At 48.8% G+C, this 25642-nt stretch overlaps 1 protein-coding gene and 1 long non-coding RNA gene across 4 annotated transcripts in view; one reads left to right on the top strand and one right to left on the bottom strand.

Moving 5' to 3' along the window:
- Positions 1 to 9821, top strand: part of LOC122456540 — a 28120-nt gene extending 18299 nt beyond the window's left edge. The window contains exons 2-3 of the long non-coding RNA XR_006275479.1: positions 8327 to 8333; positions 9741 to 9821. This is a non-coding gene — a long non-coding RNA (uncharacterized LOC122456540). The remainder of the gene's footprint in view (positions 1 to 8326; positions 8334 to 9740) is intronic.
- The window catches only part of DLGAP4 (DLG associated protein 4), a 345726-nt gene that overhangs the window by 304982 nt on the left and 15102 nt on the right, over positions 1 to 25642 (bottom strand). The gene's annotated exons all lie outside the window — the stretch shown is intronic.

Raw genomic sequence — 25642 nt, 5'->3', positions numbered from 1 at the left:
GCCTCTGTGTTCTTTTTCCACTTATCCATTTCCTGATGCTCGAACGAAAAGCTCCTCTGGGTTCCTGGCTTCTTTGGTCTGCAGGAAGTTTGTTTTCTCTGCTCTCGTTTTTCTACTCTTTTCTTTTTAAAAGAAATGAAAGCAGTCGCTCCCCTGAGTCTGGGCAGGCCTAAGCCACACGCAGCTCAGCATACTGTGCAGTGTTTAACTGACCAGGAGGGTGCGTATCCTATGGAGACTAGTAGGATGGGAAGTGGTGCTTTCCTCACACGCTTTGTATACCACGCTGGCAACTCCCTCTAACTGCATCTGCTGGCTGAGTGTCCAGACTGCGTGTGGCAACATGTCCGTCACAGGAGATTATGGAGATCCCATTTGCAAGAAGCAATGGCTCAACCTGAGTGTGAGAACACTGCAGGTTGCTAGATATTCCCCTAGTCCAGTCTTCACATAAAGGACCCAGCCTACTGCAGCTCTGATGCAGGACTTGGCAAGCACTGCAGCAGTTCACTGATCTCCAGCAGAGGAGCCCCTCAGAAGTATCATGGGGGCAGTCAGGGTTTTGTGGTGGCAGAGAAGATGGACACCCTAGTTCCTGTGCCCAGGATCAGAGCTTTGCAGCAGGCCTGTCCGGAATGCAAAGTACTGCAGGGAACTGCTCTTCAACCTCCGGAGAGATTAAGAACTGCTCAGATTGGATGAAAGAAGACTATTAATGGAAGTCTGGGCAAAAGGATCAGTTTATTTAAGCCAGAGTAGCTAAGAGCCCTTGAAACTCTGCTCAGTCATTAACTGGTGAGTAAAGAGCTCTGGATGAGTCACTGATGCTATTATAAACCATTTATTTTAAAGATTGTAGAAATGCAGTTGAAAAGTAACGTGTTCCTTGAAGTCACTGATAGTTGCTCCTCCTCTGCATCAAGATCCTTTCCCTGGGAGGTCGCAGAGGACTCAGTTCTTGAACCTCGGCTCTTTCCATCTCCCTTCTCCCTGCTGGTCATCGCACCTCTCCTTGTAACCTTAGCTCCTACTTCTGTGCTAATGAGCTCCACTGTCCATGTTCTTCTCCTCTGATGTCTCCTCTCTGTCCAATCTCTCTGCCTTGCAGAACTTGCAACTTCACCTACTCTCCTCCTAAGCTGAAGTTGAGGTTTCATTTATAAACAGTTTATAAAGGGGTAATGGATTTTGTAATAAACAGTTAATCTATTGTTATAGAGGGCAACAGGTCACTAAGTTGTTTATAACCCAGCCTTATAACCATCTAGACCATGTACCAGCCATGTCTGTAACATGCTTATAGCTGGCCAAAACATGGGGAAGTCAGACATTTGGAATTGAATTGGTTTCATTCTGGTTGGGGGTGGGGCAGTATGGGGGACCCAGCTCGCCCAGGAGTCTGGAAGCTCTGGGGTCCCCAGCTCTGGTGGAGACTGCACAAGGTGGAGCTGCCTTGAAGCTGTGGACCCTGGGAGCCTGCCCCAGAAACTCTGTTGGAAAATTCCCAACCTGCTCAACTTATACTATCTGTTAATCATCCGTTAACCCTTTGTAAGCCTTTCTAAATGGCACCTGAATGCAAAGTGTGACTCTACCTTCAGGTATATGTCAGAGAGAAGAGCCTCCGTAGACACAGCTCCTCTCTTTTCCACCTATGTCAAAATTTTCACTTACCCCCCATCCATGAGCTTGGTTTGACCCTTGATACTGAACTGTCCCTGTCCACCCATGTCTCTTACATCAGCAGATCTGCCTGGCCCCACCTCCCAACACCATCCAGGTTGCCAGTGACTCAGTACCCCCTCTGCTCAAGTCCTCACCATCCCTTTAGCTCCCCACATCTTGACGGCTGCAACCTTTTCATGACGGCCCCCGGGGCCCCAGCTCTCCATTCTCCAGCTCGTGCAGAATCCCTGCTTGCCAACCTTCTCACACATCCTTCACCCCAGCCCAGCAATTTGGAGCAGGGTCTGTCTCTTCTAAGTGTACGGACAGCACCTAGCACAATGGGGCCCTGATCTGACTGGGTCCTTCGGCTGCTCCCGCAAAGCAAAATAAATAATAATAATCCTCAGGTAATGTCACTAGCTCCCCAGCCATTTCAGGATCCAGGTCAGAATCGCCCTGCTTAGGTGAAGTCCAGGCTCTGTTGAAGTCAATGGGAGTTTTCCTACTGACATCCAAAGAACCAGAATTTCATCCTTTATTTTTGAGAGCATCTCTCCCGCTGTCCCTCCTCACTCAGTGCGGGAGGCTTCTCCACAGCACCTGCAATATGAAATGTGCCTCAGGGGTGGGGGCCTCAGGGTGGAAGAGGCAGAGTGGAGGCAGAAGGGGGTGGGCCTACGAGGAAGAGGTGGAATGGGGAGGGCCATAGGCAGAACAGTGGCAGGGCTGTGGGGAAGGTGCAGAATGGGATGGGGCCATGGGCTAGGCCATGGGCAGAAGGGGCAGGGGGTTAGCCTCCCCAAGGGGAAGCTTCACCCACCACCCCGGTAAGCACCATGTCTGGTAAGTGTTTGCAGGATCAGATCTTGAAGTTGTATCGCATTACACTGCTATTAAACCACACCTGGCAGGTAACAGACAGAGAACCCCAGTTCCTGAGTTCCTTGGAGCTGTCTGCCTGCAGCGTCCAGCCCCTCTCACTGGACACTCACAGAAATTATTACGTTCGCTGCCTCCAAAGGGACAGAGCACAGCTGAGCCTGTTACGTCAGCTGAAGACTCAACACTTCACTTTACTACACAGCACTAAGCTGGTTTTTAATTAAAACAAAAATAAATTCATTAACAAAGACCAGTGATATAAGTGATATTAAGCAAGAATAAAAGAGACAGTTATGGTTATAAATAAAACACAACAATACACAATAGTCTAGCGTTTAAAACTTAATTTTAGAAAATTTTAATTGCCTAAGCAATTTTCTTAATTACATCAAGTTATCAGCATCCCCAGCCCTCCGGACTGGGAGATCCAACTTTCACAAGGAGCTGTACCCTGTGTGGGTACATCTATACTGCAATGAGATTCCCATGGGTGGCCCATGGCAGCTGACTCAGGCTCACAGGGCTCGGGCTAAGCGACTGTCTAATTGTGGTGTAGACATTTGGGCCCAGGCTGCCACCCAAGCTGTGGGACCTTCCCCGCTCACAGGGTCCTAAATCCCAGGCTCCATCCCAAGCCTGAACGTCTACACCACAAACAAACAGCCCATGAGCCCAAGCCCCGCAAACCTGAGTCAGCTGGCATGTGCCAGTCATGTTTTTTAATTGCAGAGTAGACATACCCTAAATCTCCTCAGTGATGGATAACTAGAAGGCTTTTTGCTTCCCTTATATTACGCACTATCCATTGTCTCTGCCTCTAGAGCCACAAAGAACTTACTGGGTGCAGATTCTGTCCCCCAGCATGATTCTTAAATGATCTTCTCCCCTGCATGTTTAGCTTGATGACTTTGTTTACCTTATAGGTAAATATCCTTTCATTGTCCTCTGCCAGTAACAAAGTCCGTCAGACAGGTAAATACACATTCCTTTGTCTTGGGCAGGCTGGGTTTTATGCTTTGCCTCCCAAACACATTTTACAAACCCATAACTTTTTGTACATCACCCAGCACAAACCCCATAACTCTTGGTACACCACCTGTGCAGATGTCACGTCATGATTTTTGGGACCAGTGTGTCACCGGATTACATATGGTACCTTACTTGACACATCTATATTATGACAACAGTATGCTGGGGCAACGAGTGTGTCAGGGCTGATCTGAGCTACAGCATAGGGGGGCCCTCTGCCAGCTGGCCTTGAGGGGCTCCTGGACTCAGAACTACATTGTAGGGAAGGTTGGTGCTGCATTGCTGGGCCTGGCTCTTTGCTCCTCTGAGAACATTCATGGCTCAACAATCCAAATTCTTCCCCCCTACCATGTTAGCAGCACATTCCCAGTGTTGGGGGGCGGGGTGTCTTTTCACGTAAGAGCTATTATCATGGCACCATCGATAGGAAATGTAAAAGATATCCTCAGAGGCAGGACTGGGGCAGTGAAGAAATTACAGGATAATTGAAATCCATAAGGAAAAGCACCTGTTGGAATTCAACATTCAATACCACACATGCATTCTCATAAGATAGTCCCAGATAACTGGAGAATGTTGTTCAATAATATAGGCATCCTTCCACGATCAGCATGTTGGAAGGGCTTAAGCCAAAAGAAATGCAATGGGCCCAGCCTGCTGCTGAATGGCATTTGCAATCCCCAGGTTCAACAAGCTTTTATGCTTGGCTGCTGAGCAGGGATGGATGAGCCAGTTTGGATGAAGGAGAAACAGCCCAAACTTCTGCCCCAAACTCGAGCTGAACTTGAACCTCATCTGGGGTTTGGAAACATTTTTTCTTTATTCCCCATTAATTTCTTTCAAATCCCTCCACGTCCCCCCACTCCATCTCTCTCCCCAAATAGCGTTTATTTGTAGCCTTTCTGAACCTCTGGCCAAGACCAAATACCACAAAAGGATTTGCAGCTTCTCTGAAAAAAAAAAAAAAAAGGTCCTGGAAAGTGCAAGGATTTCCCTGTCTGGAGATGTCCAGCCCCATTTTGTAGTCTCAACAGGCTCAGATACAATTTGGATCAGGATCAGAACTTTGTTGGGGTAAAAGGTTAATTTGGGTTTGGTTTGAAGACAGGTTCAGGTCCCTTCTTATTTAACCCAGAGAACCAAGCAATGAGGCACTCCCACTACATCCCACCCAAGTGATTACCCTGGCTAGGGCTTGCAGGTGAGAAGACCTTTCAGTCTGAGGGGGAGAACTAGAAAGTCAATTAGTATCAGCCAGGATGTTGGGATTTTTGTATATGTTGGGATTTTGAATACCTGTCTACCTGTGACAGGAGATAGGCCACCGGTTCATTATACACAGGCCACTGAGCACCTTTTGGATGGTAATGACTTTGAGTTGCAACCGACCTGGGCTGGGTTGAAGCCATGTGATCTACTTCCGGGGTCTCTGATGCATTTTTATGATGTGGACCTTAGTTTAATAAATACTGTCTTGTGGGCACCACCCTTCCTCCCAGTCATAATCACAGGGACCTGCCTCCCCTCCCATTCACGATCGCATGTCACCCTCTCTCCATTCACAGTCCCATGGATCCCAGCCCCTCCCATTCATGACCCCACCCCTTCTCCATTCACAGTCACACTGACTCTCCCCCCATTCATGATCACATAGGCCCCATCCCCTCCCCGTTCACAGTTGCACAGAGTCATGTAACACACCAGTGGTAACTATGATTTAGTGTTTCAGATCCCACTATGCCAAGCTGCCTAGTGCCTGACCTTAGCCAGCGTTATTAGTCTTTCACTTTCTTGGAGAGATAGTGGTCTGGTAGTTGGAGCACGGTGGTGAGAGACAGGCCTCCTGAATACTATTCCCTATCTCTTCCCCCAGATGGATCACTGTGTGCCCTTGAGAAAGTCACTTCACTCCTTTTGTCCCAATAAAAAATTGAAACAACATTTCCCAGCCACTGGTGCAAGTTGAAGGCCTTAATCAGTGTTTATAACGACCTTTCAGATCTACACATGACAAAGCAATATTCTGTGCCCTTAAATCACGTCGTTTTACACCCCCTTTTGTATAGCGCTTTGAGATGGATCGATGAAATATGCTACGTACATGCTAAGTAATATCAATTAAATTGTACACAAGAGGAAAATATGTTACCAGCCCCCATTACAAGATCTGAGATTTACTTGGGAAGGCAAAAGGAGCCAGGCAGGTTGCAGGAGGAAGTTCCTGCCTGGAAAATAAATTGTTTTATGCCACATGCCCTCCACTTCACCGCACCCAAAAGCTAGGCCCAACAGGGCAACTCTGGCTTGTGTTTATGCAGCTAAAGTCCAGACCAATTTACAGTGCTAGACACTGAAATCTTCCTATTCAAAAGGTTATAAATTACTGTCTGATCCACTAATTAGGAATGGGAGATACGACAGCCACTGTTAACAGCCATTTAGAAACTGTTCAGAAGTCATTTAGGTGTCATTAGTGCACAGCATTGTGGCTCTGCACATGCTTTCCAAGAGAGGAACCATGGATCCACCAGGCCACCCAAGTGCCCCGTGTCCCTCTGCTCTCCAGCTCAGAGAAGGCTCAGGAGCTGAGGCTTAGTTCTGCACGGGGAGCTGTGGGCAAGGACTGACAACGCTGGGCTTGGGATGCCTCCCGGCAAGCTGGCTCCCAGCCCCGCTGCCATTGCTTTATATTTATTTAACCAAATTAAAACCTGCTAAGCAGGGCCATCTCAGGCAAGGGAGACAAATCCCATCTTCATGCTGCTCCCAAAGCCCAGAGATGCTGGATGGATCCAGGAGGCAAGGTCGCCTGCATTTCACCAGCAATAACATCAGCTCCTGGGGGATTCGAAAGCCCGGATTTACAGTCTTTCCCAAGTTGCACAACTCTTTCCCCCTCCAGGCTCTTTCTAATGCTCTTTCTTCCCCCAAACAATTTTTTGTCCTTGGAAGAGAACAGAGATGGGTCTGGCTACTGAATGATTCAAAGGACTAAACAAAGAGGCTAATTCACCACTGCCCTGAGCCTGGTGATGTCATTCACACTAGGGCAAAGTGGGTGTAAATCACTCCCATTCTGATCAGCGTGTATTTTAACACCCCTCCCCTTTTGCACTGGCATCAATTGTTATTATCTATATTTTCTATTGTGGGGGCAGCCAGCTATAATGGTCAAGGGCTCAGGACTCCATTCTGCCAGGCACTGCACAGACACGTGCAGTCTTTGCCCCAATCTGAATGACAGACAGGATGATACCAAGTGCAGAACAATGGATAATCAGGCCCCACGTGAATGTACTTGGCTGATCAATGGGAGTTGGGTTCTGCAAGATGCCAAGGGCCTCCTCTGAGCCTCACCTACAAGCTCATGAAGATATCAAGGAGCAGAATTGGTCAGGATGGTTGTTGCATCAAATGCTAATTGAATACAGAGGGTTGAGGAGATACTACACATACTTGAGAACACTAGAAGCAGCAATCCAGGGGGCTAGAACTAGGAACTACAGAGATTCATTAAATAACAAAAAAAAAAAAAAGTGTGGCTGAAATGCATCCTCACAGTGATAGCTAATAGACTGTGGAATAGAAACCCTGTCAGGAACTTGCAGTCATGCAATAGACAAGGGGCAGTCGACATGACATGATCCATTAGTTTTTTTCCTGCTTGAAGTTCTATGGTTTGTAGCAATTGATTCCTTCGCCCCTGTGTTTGGGCTGAAGGAGATGAGAACACAGCTCCAGTTTCATTGTGCACTGGCATCATGAAAAACATCAGCCGCACCACTCTGGGAACTGTGCTTCCTTGCTACTGACTGTTCCAACACCAGGCTTGTGAGCTGGGCTCCATCTGAAGAATGGGTATTTTGGAGGGGAGGTTATTTCCCTGAACCATGGAGAACTGGGAATAGTAATAATAATCCTTGCACTTAACACCTGTCATCAGAGTATCTCAGACTCTTTACAAACACAACCCGCTTTGAATGGAAATTGTTAATGCCTCCTTCAGAGAAGCACAGCTGCCAAGCTCCTCGAACAACGCAATGGCTTCCTGGTGACTGGGCAAACTAACACTTGAACCTGAGGATTTGTCCAAACTACCGTCTTGTCTCCACCTCCTGTTCCTAGGCAAAGTATTAATGAAAGGAATAACCACCAAGCTCCAACAGCATGTAACATCAGCCACACCCCGGATGTCTCACAATCAGAGCTCAGACTGTGTCACAGCACAGAGACGTCTCTAGTGGCACTAAAAGATGACTTCCTCATGGCCATGGGCACAGGTAAGATCTCCAGTTCATACTCCTGGACCCCTCTGCAGCCTTTGACACAGTGGACCACAATGTACTACTACCACACCTGCGTGACACAGCAGAGGTAGATAGCCCAGCAGTCCCATAGCCCTGATCATTCCTCTCCAGCAGAACTTAGAGAGGTGGTGCTCCTCCTTGCCAAAGGCCCTCACCTGTGGAGTCCCACAGGGATCCAGACTATCCCTGTTCCTCTTCAATAGCTACATGAGGGCATGGGGAGAGCTTGTGAGATGCCACGGGCTTAGCTGCCAATAGGATGCCGACAGCACTCAAGTATAAACTTCATTCTCCACCAATGCAACCGCCACAACTGCAAAGCTTCAGAATGCCTCCAGGAGATTAGCTCTTGGGTGAAAAGCAGCTGGGTCAAGCTGAACCCAGGTAAAACTGGCGTGATGCTGGGCTGAAGGGGACATCGCTTTGAAGAACTAGCCAAGATGCTGGGTTCACCTTCCTTCAGCTGTGAGTGAAAACTCTGAGGTTTTGCATCACTTTGATGAATGAAGGTGCACAGCCTCCATTCATCAAAGTGAAGCAAAACCTCAGAGCCCTTCTTTCACCCACAGCTCACTCTGAAACACTGCCCCTTTCTCCGGGACGAGAACTTGGCTACCTGACAAACTTCCAGAGGAGATTAGGCAAATCCAATCCCATCTTTAGGAGACACTCTAAAACAAGCATGTCACTGCAAGAATGTCCCCAATACTATGGACACCCCTGATAACTCACACACACCCCTCAAAAAACAATCGACAGATCCACCAACCAATGAACAAACCCCTCAGAACCCAACATAAACCCTTCATACCCCAGGTGGAAATTTGACACCAAAAAGAGAAAACAGTCAGAGACTGCATGAAGTCATAGAATCATAGAATATTAGGGTTGGAAGAGACCTCAGGAGGTCATCTAGTCCAACCCCCTGCTCAAAGCAGGACCAATCCCCAACTAAATCATCCCAGCCAGGGCTTTGTCAAGCCTGACCTTAAAAACTTCTAAGGAAGGAGATTCCACCACCTCCCTAGGTAACACATTCCAGTGTTTCACCACCCTCCTAATGAAAAAGTTTTTCCTAATATCCAACCTAAAGCTTCCCCACTGCAACTTGAGACCATTTCTCCTTTTTCTGTCATCTGCTACCACTGAGAACAGTCTAGATCCATCCTCTTTGGAACCTCCCTTCAGGTAGTTGAAGGCTGCTATCAAATCCCCCCTCACTCTTCTCTTCTGCAGACTAAATAAGCCCAGTTCCCTCCGCCTCTCCTCGTAAATCATGTGCCCCAGCCCCCTAATTATTTTTGTTGCCCTCTGCTGGACTCTCTCCAATTTTTCCACATCCCTTCTGTAGCGGAGGGCCCAAAATTGGACGCAATACTCCAGGTGTGGCCTCACCAGTACCGAATAGAGGGGAGTTATCAACACTTCCCTTGATCTGCTGGCAATGCTTCTACTAATTCAGCCCAATATGCCATTGGCCTTCTTGGCAACAAGGGCACACTGCTGACTCATATCCAGCTTCTTGTGCACTGTAATCCCCAGGTCCTTTTCTGCAGACTTCCTGCTTAGCCAGTTGGTCCCCAGCCTGTAGCGGTGCATGGGTTTCTTCCTTCCTAAGTGCAGAACTCTGCACTTCTCTGTGTTGAACCTCATCAGATCTCTTTTGGCCCAATCCTCCAATTTGTCTAGGTCACTCTGGACCCTATCCCTACCCTCCAGCTTATCTACCTCTCCTCCCAGCTTAGTGTCATCTGCAAACTTGCTGAGGGTGCAATTCATCCCATCATCCAGATCATTAATAAAGATGTTGAACAAAACTGGCTACAGGACCTGGGGCACTCCGCTTGATACCAGCTGCCAACTAGACATGGAGCCTTTGATCACTACCCGTTGAGCCTCACAATCGAGCCAGCGTTCTGTCCACCTTATCGTCCACCCAGGACTTTGCTGTTGCTATTGATTGTACTTGGAAAACACTCAGCTACTTGGGCAGCAGTACAACGCCCTATGGCAGATATGCCCCAGCCATGTGCCCATGACTCTCTGGTTATGTAGTGCAACTGCGTGCGTTAGAAGCCAGATTTCCAAAAGAGCTCGGTACCCAATATGCACCCAACATGCTGCGCGCTTTTGGAAATCTGGCTCTCATTTATGAAGCCCTGCAATAATTTCTTTATTATTCATCTTTGTTATGGCAGTGTCCAAGGGCCAACTAAGAAGGGGGCCCCATTGTGCTGGGTGCGGTACAAACACAGAATGGTAGTTGGCTCTGGCCCATAGAGCTTACAATCTAAATGGATAAGCCAGACACAGGATGAGGGTAGAATGCACAAGCAGAGTGAACAATGGGACGGCAGCAAATGCTCCCTTATTTATTTATTTATTTTTGATTGGGTTTAGTTTGCAGGCATCAGGTAAATGGAATGAATAAGGGGACAGGGCAGTGTGGAAGGGGCAGATGTGGAGTGAAGTAACTGTGAAGGAGGAGGAATTATTATACTCAGTTGACCCAGTCAGGCCCAAAGAAGGTAGGGGACTTGTCCCAAACTACACTGAGAGTTGGTGGCAAAGCTGGGAATAGAACCCAGGAGGTCTGGTGACCAGTCACATGCTCTACCCACTAGCCAACACTCCCTCCCTGTTCCTGAACTTTTCTCCTGAATGCTCCCTTCTATCTCATGTATGTTCCACTCTCCTTGCAGCGGGTACCAAATCTCCCTGGGCAACTTCCCAGCAATGATCTATTTCCACTGATCCCAGACAATAGGACTGAGAGGGGGCTGAAGGGACTCACGCAACTTGAACACTGACATGCTCTGAAGGGAGGGAGGAAATAGACCACCCATCATGACTGAGCAGGACTGACTGAAAGCTAAGTCAGAGACCTGCTTCTGCCTACCCTGATGGGAGAACAATTGAGTCCAATTTTATCTCCTCCAGGGTGATTGAGGGAGAGACTGCAATAGCCAGACTACAGCTTTGTGGCAGGCAGTATCCAAGTCAAACAGTTGCCTCACAGAGTATCTCTGCTGCGTTTAAGAAATATCTCACTCTTGCTGTCAGCGGTCCAAGGCATTTAGATTCTATCAGAATCTCTTAACATTGGGGCCTGGTGGGCTGAGGAATGACGAGAGAAACTGGCAGTAAGGGATATATCTCGCTCCAGTTTCTACGGCAAGAAACATGTCAGGGATGCAGGAACTAGTGAGGTCTCCCCTGCACATTTCTTGGCAATGGATAAGTCATTCTCTATTATTCAAGGTGATTTGCAAAGGGGGAAAAAATGGAGGCAGGGCTTCTGTGTAGGCTGGAAATAATGGCTTTTCGTTTATTTGTAATCTTTAGTTTCTCTTTTTTTACTTCATTTAATCCTATTTTGTTTTGAAAGGGTTTTTTCTTGCTTATTCCACATTGAAAATTCAGGCCTGGTCCTCCCCAAGCTTTTTCTGCCTCCATCCCCACTGGAAGACTCTATGGATGACTGGAGAGCTAACAGAATTGTGACTTCAGAGACCCCCTGCAAGTGAAACTCATCAACTGGGACCATGTGTACATGAGCCAAATAAGTGCTTTTAAAAACCAATGTAGTTCAAGAAACATCCCTCCATTAAAACTCTTTTTGACACAGGCCTGGTCTACACTAGAAAATTAAGTCATCTTAATTATGTTGCTCAGAGGTGTGAAAAATCCACCCCTCAGAGCAGTGTTATTAAGCCAACCTAACCTCCAGTGTAGACAGCGCTTGCTCAATGGTAGAATACTTCCCGTCAGCGTAGGTAGTGTCTACACTGAAGCGCCATTGTGTTGCTGTAGCATTGTGAGTGTAGACATACCCAGAGCTTAATTTTGGAGTCTAGCTTATGATTTGACCCGCTCAAATGATATAAATGGTGTTAAACTGCATCTATATGGGAGTTTTCAATTAAATTAAGCTTATTCATTTGAAAACAAGCACTGTTTTGCCCCTGTATACATGGCCGGAGAGGGGAAAGAACCACCAGACTATACAGTCATCCTCATGCTTGTGTATTCTCCCATATGAGCATGCCTACCAGGCACTGAGTGAATTTAGGCACGTATAGAGTTTAGGGGGAGTTCTGCACATCACAGTGGACTTAAAACCTAGACACCTAACTCCTCTTGCACATTCAGGCCAATGTTTACAACTCTTTGCTTTTTGCTAATACTAGCTAACTCCAACAACCAACCAACAGTTAGGAGAAAAGCTCTCTGCTGAAAATTCAATATCACTTCACTTTCAATGAAAGGCTGAGAAAGTTCTTGCTCCAGTTCTCTGGACCTCTAAGGAGACTTCCAGCAAAAACAGAGAAAAAGACTTGGTATTCCTGATATTTCTATGGTTAATTTTCTTCAAAAAACTGAATTCAGATTAAAACAAAATCCAGGCCACTTTTCACATCAGAGAGAAGCCAGGACACAGAGCCAATGAGCCCAGTTCTGCTCTCACAACAGTGTAAATCAGGACCTAGGCTACAGAAGTCAATGGAGTCTGGTGTGAGATCAGAATCAAGCTCAGTGTGTTATTTTTTCCCATGTCAGATCACCTTTAAAGACTCAGAAGCTTCACAGCAAGCTCTGTTGTTTAGTTCAAGTAGGCCCATGTAAAAGGGAGGTGGGCAGGTACAAATATTCCTAGGCCCTGGCTTTGTTCTGTGTCTGTCAAGCTGTGAAACACAGCCGCACCGGTGAGTGTTCCCACAACACTTCCTGTTCAGCCACTGCAGTGAAGCTGCCACCTAGATGCTGTATTTGCTGCTCCTGGTGGTTTTCCCTGGTCACTTACTGCTTGGGTATGTGCACTGTCTGCTCCATTCTGGATGTTCTGCAGAAAGAGAGAGCAGTGTCCTTGGCCTTGTGAAGATGCTCTGTTCCTCCTGTAGGCCTGACCCTTCTGGTGGTTATGAGGTGCGCCCGTGGTGCAGAGGGCAGCACTGAATCATAGAATCATAGAATATCAGGGTTGGAAGGGACCCCAGAAGGTCATCTAGTCCAACCCCCTGCTCAAAGCAGGACCAAGTCCCAGTTAAATCATCCCAGCCAGGGCTTTGTCAAGCCTGACCTTAAAAACCTCTAAGGAAGGAGATTCTACCACCTCCCTAGGTAACGCATTCCAGTGTTTCACCACCCTCTTAGTGAAAAAGTTTTTCCTAATATCCAATCTAAACCTCCCCCATTGCAACTTGAGACCATTACTCCTCGTTCTGTCACCTGCTACCATTGAGAACAGTCTAGAGCCATCCTCTTTGAAACCCCCTTTCAGGTAGTTGAAAGCAGCTATCAAATCCCCCCTCATTCTTCTCTTCTGCAGACTAAACAATCCCAGCTCCCTCAGCCTCTCCTCATAAGTCATGTGCTCTAGACCCCTAATCATTTTTGTTGCCCTTCGTTGTACTCTTTCCAATTTATCCACATCCTTCCTGTAGTGTGGGGCCCAAAACTGGACACAGTACTCCAGATGAGGCCTCACCAGTGTCGAATAGAGGGGAACGATCACGTCCCTCGATCTGCTCGCTATGCCCCTACTTATACATCCCAAAATGCCATTGGCCTTCTTGGCAACAAGGGCACACTGCTGACTCATATCCAGCTTCTCGTCCACTGTCACCCCTAGGTCCTTTTCCGCAGAACTGCTGCCGAGCCATTCGGTCCCTAGTCTGTAGCGGTGCATTGGATTCTTCCATCCTAAGTGCAGGACCCTGCACTTATCCTTATTGAACCTCATTAGATTTCTTTTGGCCCAATCCTCCAATTTGTCTAGGTCCTTCTGTATCCTATCCCTCCCCTCCAGCGTATCTACCACTCCTCCCAGTTTAGTATCATCCGCAAATTTGCTGAGAGTGCAATCCACACCATCCTCCAGATCATTTATGGTACCTTAGCAGGTGGTAAGTCACTCTCTTTTGGAACTCAGCAACTTCCTTGCAATGGGGGTAACCCTTTCGTAGGTTTGTTCATGTTTCTCCACTATCCTAGTACACAGCTGTTTAGTAACTACTTCAGGGTTAGTTGTCTTTGGTTGAAGACATTTTTTGGATCCTGGCGCTGGGGCTCTGAACTGGTAATCCTTGCAATGAACTGTAAGGTGTGTTCAAACGCTCTAGCAATATTAACAGTTGACCCCTTGAATCCACTAGGGCTCTTTTCAGATCAGTTTCCTTGCACTTTGTGTTGAGCGGCACATGCTTGCAAAATGGTTGCTTTCATTGCAGGCATGACTTCCCACAGTTTGAACTGTATTTTCTTGCATGCATTTTTAATTAGACACACTTCTGTTCTTTCACTCCTTGGTGACACACTCACTTGGGAAGTACAGTTGTCACTGGTCCTGCAAATACTAATTTGCTCTTTGCAACATCAAGTTGTTTCTCACTTGGCTTTAGTATGAGGACATCAGCCTGGCTATCAGTTATACCTCCACAAATAAATTCTCCCTCTGTTAACTGACTAAATTAATGGATCTGTCCCTGAATGATCAATTGGCTCACATGGCCCTTGGTTTCTTGTAAAGACAACGTGTCTTTCCCAAGTCACATTCCTTCCTGGATCAAAGTAGTCTCAAAAGTTCAGAACAACTTTGTCCAGCAGTTTTCATGCTTCTCCTGGAGCTCCAGTATTGCCAAAGCTTTGCCTCCAGTTTGTAAATTCCTCAGCTTTCCCAGTTCCATCCATTGATGTGAGCCATCACTGTTTTTTCTCAGTCTGCCCCCAGGCTTCCCTCAAGGTGCACATATGCTAGACTGTGCATCTCCCTTTGTCATATGTGTCAATGGTAGCCTTTCAGCACATCCTTACATTTCTCTAGTGAAGTTGTGACGATCTCTGTCAGATCTTGCTGTATAGCAAAGCACTTGCCTATCAGATCCAACCCTTGGTTTGTCTCCAGGCCCTCTATAGGTGTTCTGTCCTTGTAACAATAATAAAGGTATGTCTGCTTATTGTGTGTCTGAGCGAGATTGCATCTGTCCACTGTGTAAACATGGAGGCCTTTGTCTGCTTCACCAGCAGAGGTCTCTTTGTCAGGTTGCACCAGAGTCGTGCTGGGAGTATGTGGATATCAGCACTCGTCTGCACCATGTGTGCCATCCCTGTTAAATGCAACAGACCATTGATTGTGGGTGCTGCCTGGATCCCATGCACATCACTGCAACTAGCCTGGATTCCTTCATGCCGCTCACCGGTTCATTTTGTCCACCTTAGAGAACAAATGGTTGCAAGCGGTGGCAAATTCTGCACTGATGCCTGGATGCTGGACAGTGGCCCTATGCATTATTCACTCCCCCAGTCCACAGTTGTCTAAACTGGCCATTGGCTCTTCTTTGCCCTGACTGTTCAGTGCGCCTCTTCCTTTTCTACACCTCTGGTGTGCCCGCTGTGCGGTACCTCACCTATGCTTTCTTGACTATCTTAGGTACAGTATTTGAAAGACTCCTATTACCTTTCAGAGTAGCAGCTGTGTTAGTCTGTATTCGCAAAAAGAAAAGGAGGATTTGTGGCACCTTAGAGACTAACACATTTATTTGCGCATAAGCTTTCGTGAGCTACAGCATCCGCTGAAGTGAGCTGTAGCTCACGAAAGCTTATGCTCAAATAAATTTGTTAGTCTAAGGTGCCACAAGTCCTCCTTTTCTTTTTCCTATTACCTTGGCATCTTCTGGATTCAGAGGCTGCCTCGGTAATTTTGCCTCTTCTGCCGCTTGGCAGGTTCCTGTGGCTTTTTCCAGAATTAACTCGCAGTCTTTCAGCAAACACTCATGTACCTCCCCGTCCCTGCCCCCCTGCCGCCAGCCTCTCTCTAATCACCAAATCTCTTGAGGGGGGCAAAACTGCAAGACTGGCTGTTGAACTTCAAGTCAGACACATTCCTCGGTGCTTTCTCGGGCCTTGTGGCATCACACTGCAGCTTCCATTCTTCCAGGGAATGCCCTGGGCCAGATTTACTGGTTCACTCCATTCCCTTTGGGAGACTCAGGTAGTGCAAAGGGAGCAGAAAGGCAGGGGAGCCTCGGGGTCAAGGAGAGGAAGCTGTGTCCCAGCCAGCCCCCAGCTGTCTGATTGTTTACTGGGCTTCTGCCATAGTGCAGTCTATCAGGCAGCTGCATCTGACTCCCTTTAAAACCACCACCACATACACACTGCACCTAGCAGATCTCAGCCACAGCTGAGAATTGACTCCTCCGTACCTCAGACTGTGTGACAGAACTCCATCAAAAGCCACGCTGTGTGCAGGAGAGAGCAGGAAACTAGTGGAAATGTCCAGGCTCTCCACACGGGAGAACTGCATCCTCAAGACCCTTTTACTGCGTGACCTGATATGGCTATGCTGCAGCCACGAGGTGTGACTGCAGGTCAGGTACACATACCAAGTTGGCTTTAATCTAGCCATCTTGGGGACTGGTTTCTGGGGAAGTTACATGCTTCAGTGCAGACTGTACAAGCCCACCCAGAAGCTTGGGTAATTATTCATGTGGCTTCGCTGCTATGACTTCACTGGTCTGCACCCCAACTAACTAGATTAAAGCTAGCTCCGGTACATCCATGTAATGAGGTGGGACTCACCCTTGCAGCACCTCCTGCTAGTTTCTCAGGGAATTAGCATTCCAGCATCCTGCGCACCCTCTGCAGGCTGGTGTCCCGCTTGCCGCTGGCCCCTGTGTCCCTCCCGGACCCTGGTGCCCCTCTCCCTGGGGTGCTGTCCCCTGGCAGTGCCCCCACAGTCTCTGGGTCTACTCCTCCCAGAGGAACCCCCAACCCCTTATCCCCACCTCGCCTCAGTATATGGCTACTGCCCAGTCACCATCTAGCCCCCGTTCACTGGGGCAGACTGCAGTACATAAGCCACGCATCACAGGCAAGGGGGGTTTGGACCTGCTGCCTCTGCCTACCCATGGGCTGCCCCCTGCAATCCCAGTACCCCTTTTGGCCTTCCACTAGGCCTGCAGCCTGGGGGGTGTCCAGGCCAGAGCTCCCCAGCTCCTCTGGCCTTCCCCCAGTCCTGCTCCAACTTAGGTACACTGCTCAGCAGCCAGGCCCTTCTCCTTCTGAGAGAGAGAGAGTCTGCTCCTAGCCCACTGCCCTCTTATAAGGGCCAGCTGAGCCATGACTGGGGCGTGGCCACAGCTGAGCCTGCTTCCCCCAATCAGCCTGGGAACTGCTTGCTCCCAGCCACAGCCCTCTCCTGGGCTGTTTTAAGTCCTTTACGGCCGGAGTGGGTGACCACCCCGCCACTGTCCCCCTGAGCTGTAGTCACCCTCCATGCTTGCAGAATAGACATAATTTGAGATGTGTCAAATGCAACCCAATTCATCTGAAGCTGGAGACAGGCAATACAATACTGACAGATATTTAGGGAAAGGACTGCTGTCAAGATAGAGTCCTTGGGTCTGGCTACACTGAGGTTACACACCCATGGCTGGCCTGTGCCAGCTGACTGTTGCTCAGGCTAAGGGCTGTTTAATTGTGGTGTAGACGTTCAGGCTCGCACTGCAGCCTGAGCTCTGGGATCCTTCCACCTCGTGGGGTCCTAAAGTCAGAACGTCTCTGCTGCAATTAAACAGCCCCTTAGCCTGAGCCCCGCAAGCCTGAGTCAGCTGGCATAGGCCAGCCACGGGTGTCTAATTGCTGTGTAGATGTACCCTTGGAGGCTGGCCTCCTGAACTCCTGTGAGCTGAGTGGCAATGGATGCCCCGTATCTGGCAAAAGAACTGGACAGATTCTACTCTCAGTTTCTCCAGTATAAATTCAGAGTAATCCTCAAGAGTGATGGAGTATCAGAGAGGCATAGATGGGAACAGCGAGCAGCCTAGTGAGTGTCAAGTAATCTCAGCTCTTATCAGCAAAGGCGATGGTGGATAATTTCATAAGAATGGTCATACTGGGTCAGACTAATGGTCCATATAGCCCAGTATCCTGTCTTCTGACAGTGGCCAGTGCCAGGTGCTTCAGAGGGAATGAACAGATCAGGTCATCATCAAGTGATCCATTCCCTGTCGTACACCCCCAACTTCTGAAAACTCAAAGCATGGTGTTGCATCCCTGTCCGTCCTGGCCAATAGCCATTGATGGACCTATCCTCAATTATCTTATCTAGTTCTTTTTTTAACTGTGTTATAGTTTTGGCCTTCACAACATCCCCGGGCAAAGAGTTCCACAGATTGACCATTGTTTTGTTTGTTTTAGTCCTGCTGCCTATTAATTTCATTGAGTGATCTCTAGTTCTTGTGTTACATGAAGGAGCAAATAACACTTCCTGATTCACTTTCTCCGCACCAGTCTAGATTTTATAGACCTCAGTCCTATCCCCCCTCAGCTGTCTCTTTTCCAAGCTGAAAAGTCCCAGTCTTTTTAATCTCTCCTCATGGGAACTGTTCCATCCCCCTCATCATTTTTATTGCCCTTCTCTGAACCTTTTCCAATCCCAATATATCTTTTTTGAGATGGGACAACCAGAACTGCACACAGTATTCAAGGTGTGGGTGTACCATGGATTTATATTGAGTTATTATGATATTTTCTGTCTTATTATCTATCCCTTTCCTAATGGTTCCTAACATTGTTCACTTTTTTGACTCCCACTGCACAGTGAGTGGATGTTTTCAGAGAACTATCCACAATGACTCCAAGATCTTTTCTTGAGTGGTAACAATTTAGACCATCATTTTGTATGTATAGTTGGGATTATGTTTTCCAGTGTGCATTACTTTGCATTTATCAACACTGAATTTCACTGGTCATTTTGTTGCCCAGTCACATTGTTTTGTAAGATCTCTTTGTAACTCTTTGCAGTCAGCTTTGGACTTAACTATCTTGAGTAATTTAGTATCATCTGCAAATTTTGCCACCTCACTGTTTACTACTTTTCCAGATCATTTATAAATATGTTGAATAGGACTGGGCTCAGTACAGACCCTTGGGGGACACTCCATTCTGAAAACTGACCCTTTGTTCCTACCCTCTGTTTCTTATATCTTTTAACAAGTTACTGATCCATGAGAGGACCTTCCCTCTTATCCCATGACAGCTTACTTTGCTTAAGAGCCTTTGATGAGAGACCTTGTCAAAGGCTTTCTGAAAAACTAAGTACACCATATCTGCTCGATCACCTTTGTCCACATGCTTGTTGACCCCCCCAAGGATTCTAATAGATTAGTGAGGCATGATTTCCCTTTACAAAAGCATGTTGACTCTTCCCCATCATATTGTGTTCATCTGTGTGTCAGATAATTCTGTTCTTTACTATAGTTTCAACCAATTTGCCTGGTATTGAAATTAGGTTTACCAGCCTGTAATTGCCGGGATCTCCTCTGGAGCCTTTTAAAAAAAATTGAGGTCACTTTAGCTATCCGCCAATCATCTGGTGCAGAAGCTGATTTAAATGATAGGTTAGATACCACACTCCAACATAAAGCCTTCAGCACCAAAAATAAAGTATAAAAGTAAAAGTACACTTCCAGAGTAAAGGAAGTGAGCAGGAGGCCAGCAGCCGGAGCAAGAAGGATCGAGCAGGGATCAAAGGAGGGGAGACAGCTAAGATAATCGCTGGTTAGGGCTCACTCAGGGACACAGTGCAGGCTGAAAGGCATTGGCCCTGAAGGATGCAACGTAAGTGATCCTGAAAGAATCTGCCTGGGAGCAATCCCAGGATGTGGCTGCTCGTGCAGAGATTTCTGCTCTGAAAAGCAGCTAGAGGAGGAGTTGGGCTTTCCGGGTGAAAACAGGAGAATCAGAGCCTAATTCAAAGCTGGGATAACTCCATGATGTCCGCAGCTAGAAAGGATCTTGGGCTCTGGTGAAAACCCCCTCCCCTGCAATGCTCCCAGACAAAGCTTGGGCACCAGTTAAGTCCCTATGAAGTAGGACTTAAGTGATGCCCAGGCCTGGGTCAGCCCTCCACAAAGGGGGGGATTTCACTCTCGGTGTCTCTGCAGAACCTACACCTCCAAGTAGCATAAGGAACAAACAACCCCTCTCTAAACTGCTATGTCAAACTGACTAGAAAATCCCTATCCCCCACTCCCAAAGTGGAGGAGGGACCAGCGTAAAGAACAGGAACAACACTGACAATTCAAATATCTGAAGGAAAACAACAGCCTGTTCTGCCAGGGAAGAACTCCATGCTCCATGGGTGCTTCTGGGCCTGGCCTGTGGCCTCACCCATTTGGGGTTTAAAGGGGATCTGATCTGGGCATAAAGTGTGGTCCCCTGCTCTGCTTGGTAGGAGGAGAGCTTAATGAATGCTGGGAGGGGTGCTGAAGAAAAGGGAGCTGCATTCCAGGAGTTACTTGTGCCATGGATGAGCAATGGGACATTGCCAGGTGACCTGCTGAAGAGGTGCTCCTCAGAGCTACAGCCTGGACCCTGACATGTTGCCTTCCACGGCCGAACAACCTTGCACCCCTGAGATGATCTTCCTGCAGCCAGTTCCGCTTCACACTTTACTGCACAGCTGCAAGAGCCTCAGCCAGGGGGCAGGTGAGAGGCATTGGATTTTCCTGACCTCCTCGCCATTGCAGAAGGGCCTTTTGTGAAGTAACTTCACACTGGCCTAGCGCAACAGCTCACGGGCCCAAGTTCACTTCTTTGCTGGTGCAGGGACAGAGGGGAGGCAGCTGGCGCCTTCTCCCATAGGGGAATGGCTTGGCTCTGGACCCTGGTCAGGTCAGCCAATGAAGCCGGCCCTAATTTGCATCCATGCTGCCAAGGCCGTCTAGAATACTGCTCCAGCCACTCCTGCTCCTGACCCTGGAACACACCCCATGCCACGGCCTCCTTCACCATGGCCTGGTTCCATACGGCAAGCCTGAAACAGGCCCACAGCACTCAGTTCTCCATTGCAGGGCTATCACTACCCACAGATCAGGTACAATGCAGACAGCAGCAACCCAAGCTTCCCTCTTCCCTGCTCTCCCACCTGTGTGCCTCACCCCTGACCTGGCGGTAATGTATCAAGGGGCGAGAGTGTAACAGACTTCATGGCTCATTCGGTCCTTGGCCTGTCTCCTGAGACTGCCAACAACAGTGCCACTAATAATGATGACCGGCTCCCCTCCTCCGCCCAGAAACAGAACCTAGCCCATCAACGTGTGCCAACCAGCCTTTAGCTGGTAAAAATGTGGGATCACTTCCAGCTGGGCTCAGATCAGAACCAGATACCTACAGGTGCCACTGTCTGGCTGCCGTTCCTCACAGCCATGACGAAACCTTTCCAGGAGCAGTAATTTGCACATCTGAAGAGTGAGGCACCAGTTGGGATGAAGGCACATTTGGGCACAGATAAGAGAATCCAGTAAATGTTGAGAGGGGTGGGGTAAAGCTGAAATGTTTCATCACACATTTTCATCACTGGAAATATTTAAAACCAACCAGACTCAGATTAGCGTAATACCATCAGTTAGATTCTAGGCCCATCAGCTAAGCTGTTGTCTCTTTAAGAGATGCCCCCTACTACTGAATATTTCAGCTACGCTAGGCAGGAACTCTGGAGAAGACCGAAGACCTCAGGACAGTCCTGCTCCAGAAGAGGAACTGTGAGGGCTTACGCAACCATAAACCAAGGTGTCAGTAATTTGATGCCTATGGCACATTTGCACATGATCGTGAAGGATTCAAGTTTAAGGTCATTATCTCCCAAGTGGTAAAACCTGCAAAAGGCTGGTGCAGTGGGTGATCTGCTAAAGCAGCAGTTCTCAACCAGGGGTCCAGGGCCCCATGGGGGGCTACGAGCAGGTTTCAGGGGGTCCACCAAGCAGGGCCAGTGTTAGACTCATTGGAGGCCAAGGCAGAAAGCAGAGATGAAGCCTGGGACCCTGAGCTCTGCCACCTGGGGCTGAAGTTGAAGCCTGAGCAACTTAGCTTTGCGGGGCCTGCTGTGGTATGGGGCCCCAGGCAATTGCCCTGCTTCCTAACACTGGCCCTGGCTTTTATATGCAGTTGTGGTGGCACAGGTGGGCCATGGAGTTTTTATAGCATATTAGGCAGGCCTCAGAAAGAAAAAGGTTGAGAACCCCTGTGCTAAAGGTTGATCTCTGTGGTGCAGCACAGAAAATGAGGTGCATTTTAAGGCCAATAAATAAGCAAATATTCCCTCCGATAGGAGATCAGCCCATCTTTAAGAGTAAATCTGAACTGATGAAAGGGCCAGGAGGAATGGTATTTGTGCTTTGGAAAAGTTGGCATTCCTCAGTCTCTCCCCTCTTTTCCTCTCCCTGTTGCTGGGAGGAGCGGGGCAGGGGGGTCTGCTGTGAATTCATTCAGCTCTGAATTGGGAACCCAATGAGGGAGGCCCAGGATAGCCAGGGAGCATCTTTGTTTTGCACGGACCAATCCAGGAGAGACCCAGCATTCAAATGCAACCACTCTGGGATGTGCAGGAAGCTCTGGGGCAGAAATCAATCGACTGCCACTTAGTGCATAGGCTTGAGAATGGATTACTTTGTGGCCATTAATTAGTCAACATGTAACCAATCAGGAATCACAATGAGTTTAAAGAAAAGCCTTGGCACAGACACAGAATAGATCCAGGCTGGGTCAGAGCCAGCCAAGGGCTTTTGCACCACCTACATAATGCATACAAGGCTAAGCAAGGCTACTCCATGCATCAGCACCATTGGAGTCACCCCGAAAGACAGTAATATGAACTAGGAGAAACAGTGCAATAAAAATGCAAAAGGGGTGAATTTGGGATGCTTTGCTAATGACATTAACAGTCTTTACTTATTTATATAAAGCATCACCACATCTTCTCACCCTTTCACTGGCTCCCCATTTATTTCAGGAGTCAGCCCGGCATTCTGCTGCTTTGGAACAAACACTGCATGGACTTGCTCCTGCACACTTTATGGATCTTCTGCAAACACAAGATCCCCTTTACCCTGTCCCTGTCGGCTCCTGCAGCCACTGAAGCTCAGAGTTGGGCAATGCCATTTCACTCAGGGCACTGACCTCCTATGCACTATTGTTAAGAGCGTCCATCAGAAATGCAGAATCATAAAATGGGGAACAGAGGAAACATCCTCACACTGGACCAGCAGCCTGGAAGTCTAACCTCCCTATTCTGTTATTAACCTTTTATCTGCCACTCTAGGTCTGCATCCCACAACTGGAACTTGCCGGGTGGCGACTGACGGCCAGTGGCCAACGAATCCCAGACATGCAGGTTGGCTGAGCCTAGGTACCTCTGGGACTGTCCTGCTCTGGGAAAATGCAGCCTTGCAAGTGGCTCTGTCTGCTCCCTGTGATTGAGTGGCTGTGGCAGCAGCACATGGATTCCCAGAGTAAGACCTCATCAAGGGTTTTTGTTGCGGCACCGAATGCCCGGTGAACACAGCGTACACCTCCTGGAGTGCGCCCTGGTGCCTCCAGAAGCAGGGCTGCTGCTGCACTTCTAGGAACAGCTGTGCCCAATGAAGGCGTGCGGTAACAGAAGGGACGCACAACTCGTTGGCTGAAAATCTATAACCATCAATGTTACAAGCAGCCAGCTAGCACAGGACTTGTTCTCTGCCTTTGGACCAGCACCAGCACAGGGGTTTCTTAGGAAGCTGCACAGAACACAGGGTAGTGGATAATTATTTCAGCTCCCCAGCTCACAAAGAGGAACTTGGGTGAGTGTGTGTCCTCATTTCGCAGACGCTCATTGCTAATCCCATTGTGGTTTCTGCTGTAGTGCCGATCCCAACTGCTGCTCACGTTATCATTTAAAACCATTTGTAAGAAACTCTTCCCCGTGCTGTGTCCTGCTAAGGAGACCCGCTCCAACCACCCCGCGTTGCTGGCTGCAGCAGCCCAGGGCTTTGGGCAGAGTGCCACAGATGACCCCGTCAGACAGCGCTAGGGACAGTCCTGCACTGCAGCTGCACGGGTGGTGAGTCATGTCTCTGAATGCAGACAAGGCCATGTGGACATCGGGGGGAGTTCTGACAGAAGCCAAGTGCAAAGGAATAACAAAGGTAACCCACCATTTTCTCTGCCCTGGTGAGATTGCCTTTGATGCAAGGGAGGCTTAGATGCTACTCTCTTTGCCCATCTCTGAGACGTGTATTTTGAATTTGCACTGGTTAGCGGAGTTAAGGACAGGAAGGGATGGATAGCATCAGTCCTTGCAGGTAGGTACCATGCAAGCTCCCCATGTGCAGCACGACCAGCGTGTCTCCATTCCAGCCTGCAACACCCCAGGCTAGCCCACTGTTGTGTCCACACACAGTCTCTCACTCATAGGTGCTGAGTTTTTCTTTTCCGCAGGGGTGCGTCAAGGCCCTGCCCCCACTCCACCACGCCCCAAGGCCCCGCTCTCACTCCGCCTTTTCCTGCCCCAGCTCCGCCCCCTCCCCAAGGTCCCCATCCACTCACTGCTCTCCACCCTCCCCCAGGCCTGTTTGGTGGTGCCCTGATCAGCTAATTGCGGGCGACGCCAAACAGCTGACTGGGGGTGACGCCGAACAGCAGTAGTTGGTGGATGCTGAGCACTTACTATTTTTTTCCCATGGGTGCTCCAGGTCCAGAGCACCTATGGAGTCGGCGCCTGTGCTCTCACCCCTGACCTGCAGCACCAGCTGCTATTTCCGTCCACGGCCATAACGCCGCTCTGCCAGCACATTTCACTTCTGACCTCCAACCTGCGCTGCTGTTACATTGCAGGTCTCGCACCCAGCCCAGTCGATGCACCTGAACCCTGACCCACAGTGCCAGCTACTGTTCCAGCTCTGGGCCTCTCCTGAGCGCACAGTGACAATGCCATTGAACGGAGTGATGATTTTGTTACGTTTCAAACATGTTCACCGGGACCCTGGTTGAGCTCAACAGACTCATTGGTCCTGTGTCTCCAGGCACAGCTGAGCAATACGCTCCCCCACCACTCCTGGATTCAACACTCCTCACACACTCTGACTGAAATGGGGCTTCACATGCGATCCTGGGGCTTAAACAGAGAGATGCATCTAAAGGAGAAAGGAAAAGGCTCTCCAAGCACTGGGATGTGTGTGATTGCCGCTGCGTTCGTTTCCAGCCACCGCCATGCAAAGCACTGGCATGTCACTGGCTAGGGGGTGTTTTCATTCACAGCACACGTGCTGCTTTGAGTGTAACTCGGCCCGCTCCTGTCAGTTCATGAGAGCGCTCCCTAGCCCAAGAATGACCATGGCTCAATGTCCCTGTGGCCTGTCCCCCAATGCTGTGCACAGGTGGGAAGGAGGGTGCGAGAAGGATTCAGCCAGCACTGCTGCTACACGGCCCCGTCATTCATTCATTAACAACAGCAAGGGTCACTGGAGAGGAAGGGAGCGAGAGCAGGACCACTGTGCCACTCCCAGGGGAGTCAGAGCTGGCACCTCACTCCCCCGGGTACAGACAAAAGAAACGAATTCTAACAAGGGCCTCTGCTTCCCTGGCAGCGAAGGGGGAATTCAAGGAAACAAACACACACAGAGACACTAATTGCTGGGGCTAGGCCCTCCCTTGGAAGAAGCCCGTGTCAGGCAGCTAGACAGTGAAGAAACCAGGGCACTTTGGGGCTGGCTCCATAGTTCTGCAGGGAGAGACGGGAATCCTGTGTTACCCGGCCTGAGACCCCCTTCCAGACCACACTGGGTTGTGGGGATCACCTCCAAAGATCCCACTGTTATTGGGCATGAGGTCCTCTCAATGACTCCTCTATGTTATGGGGATCCCCTCTAACGACCCCATCGTTCATGGGCATGAGATCCCCTCCAAAGACCCCATGGTGCTATGGAGAAGTTGGCAAC

The sequence above is a fragment of the Dermochelys coriacea genome, chromosome 13 (genome assembly GCF_009764565.3).
Source record: "Dermochelys coriacea isolate rDerCor1 chromosome 13, rDerCor1.pri.v4, whole genome shotgun sequence".
Lineage (NCBI taxonomy): Eukaryota > Metazoa > Chordata > Testudines > Dermochelyidae > Dermochelys > Dermochelys coriacea.
This window is presented reverse-complemented; position numbering and strand designations above follow the sequence as displayed.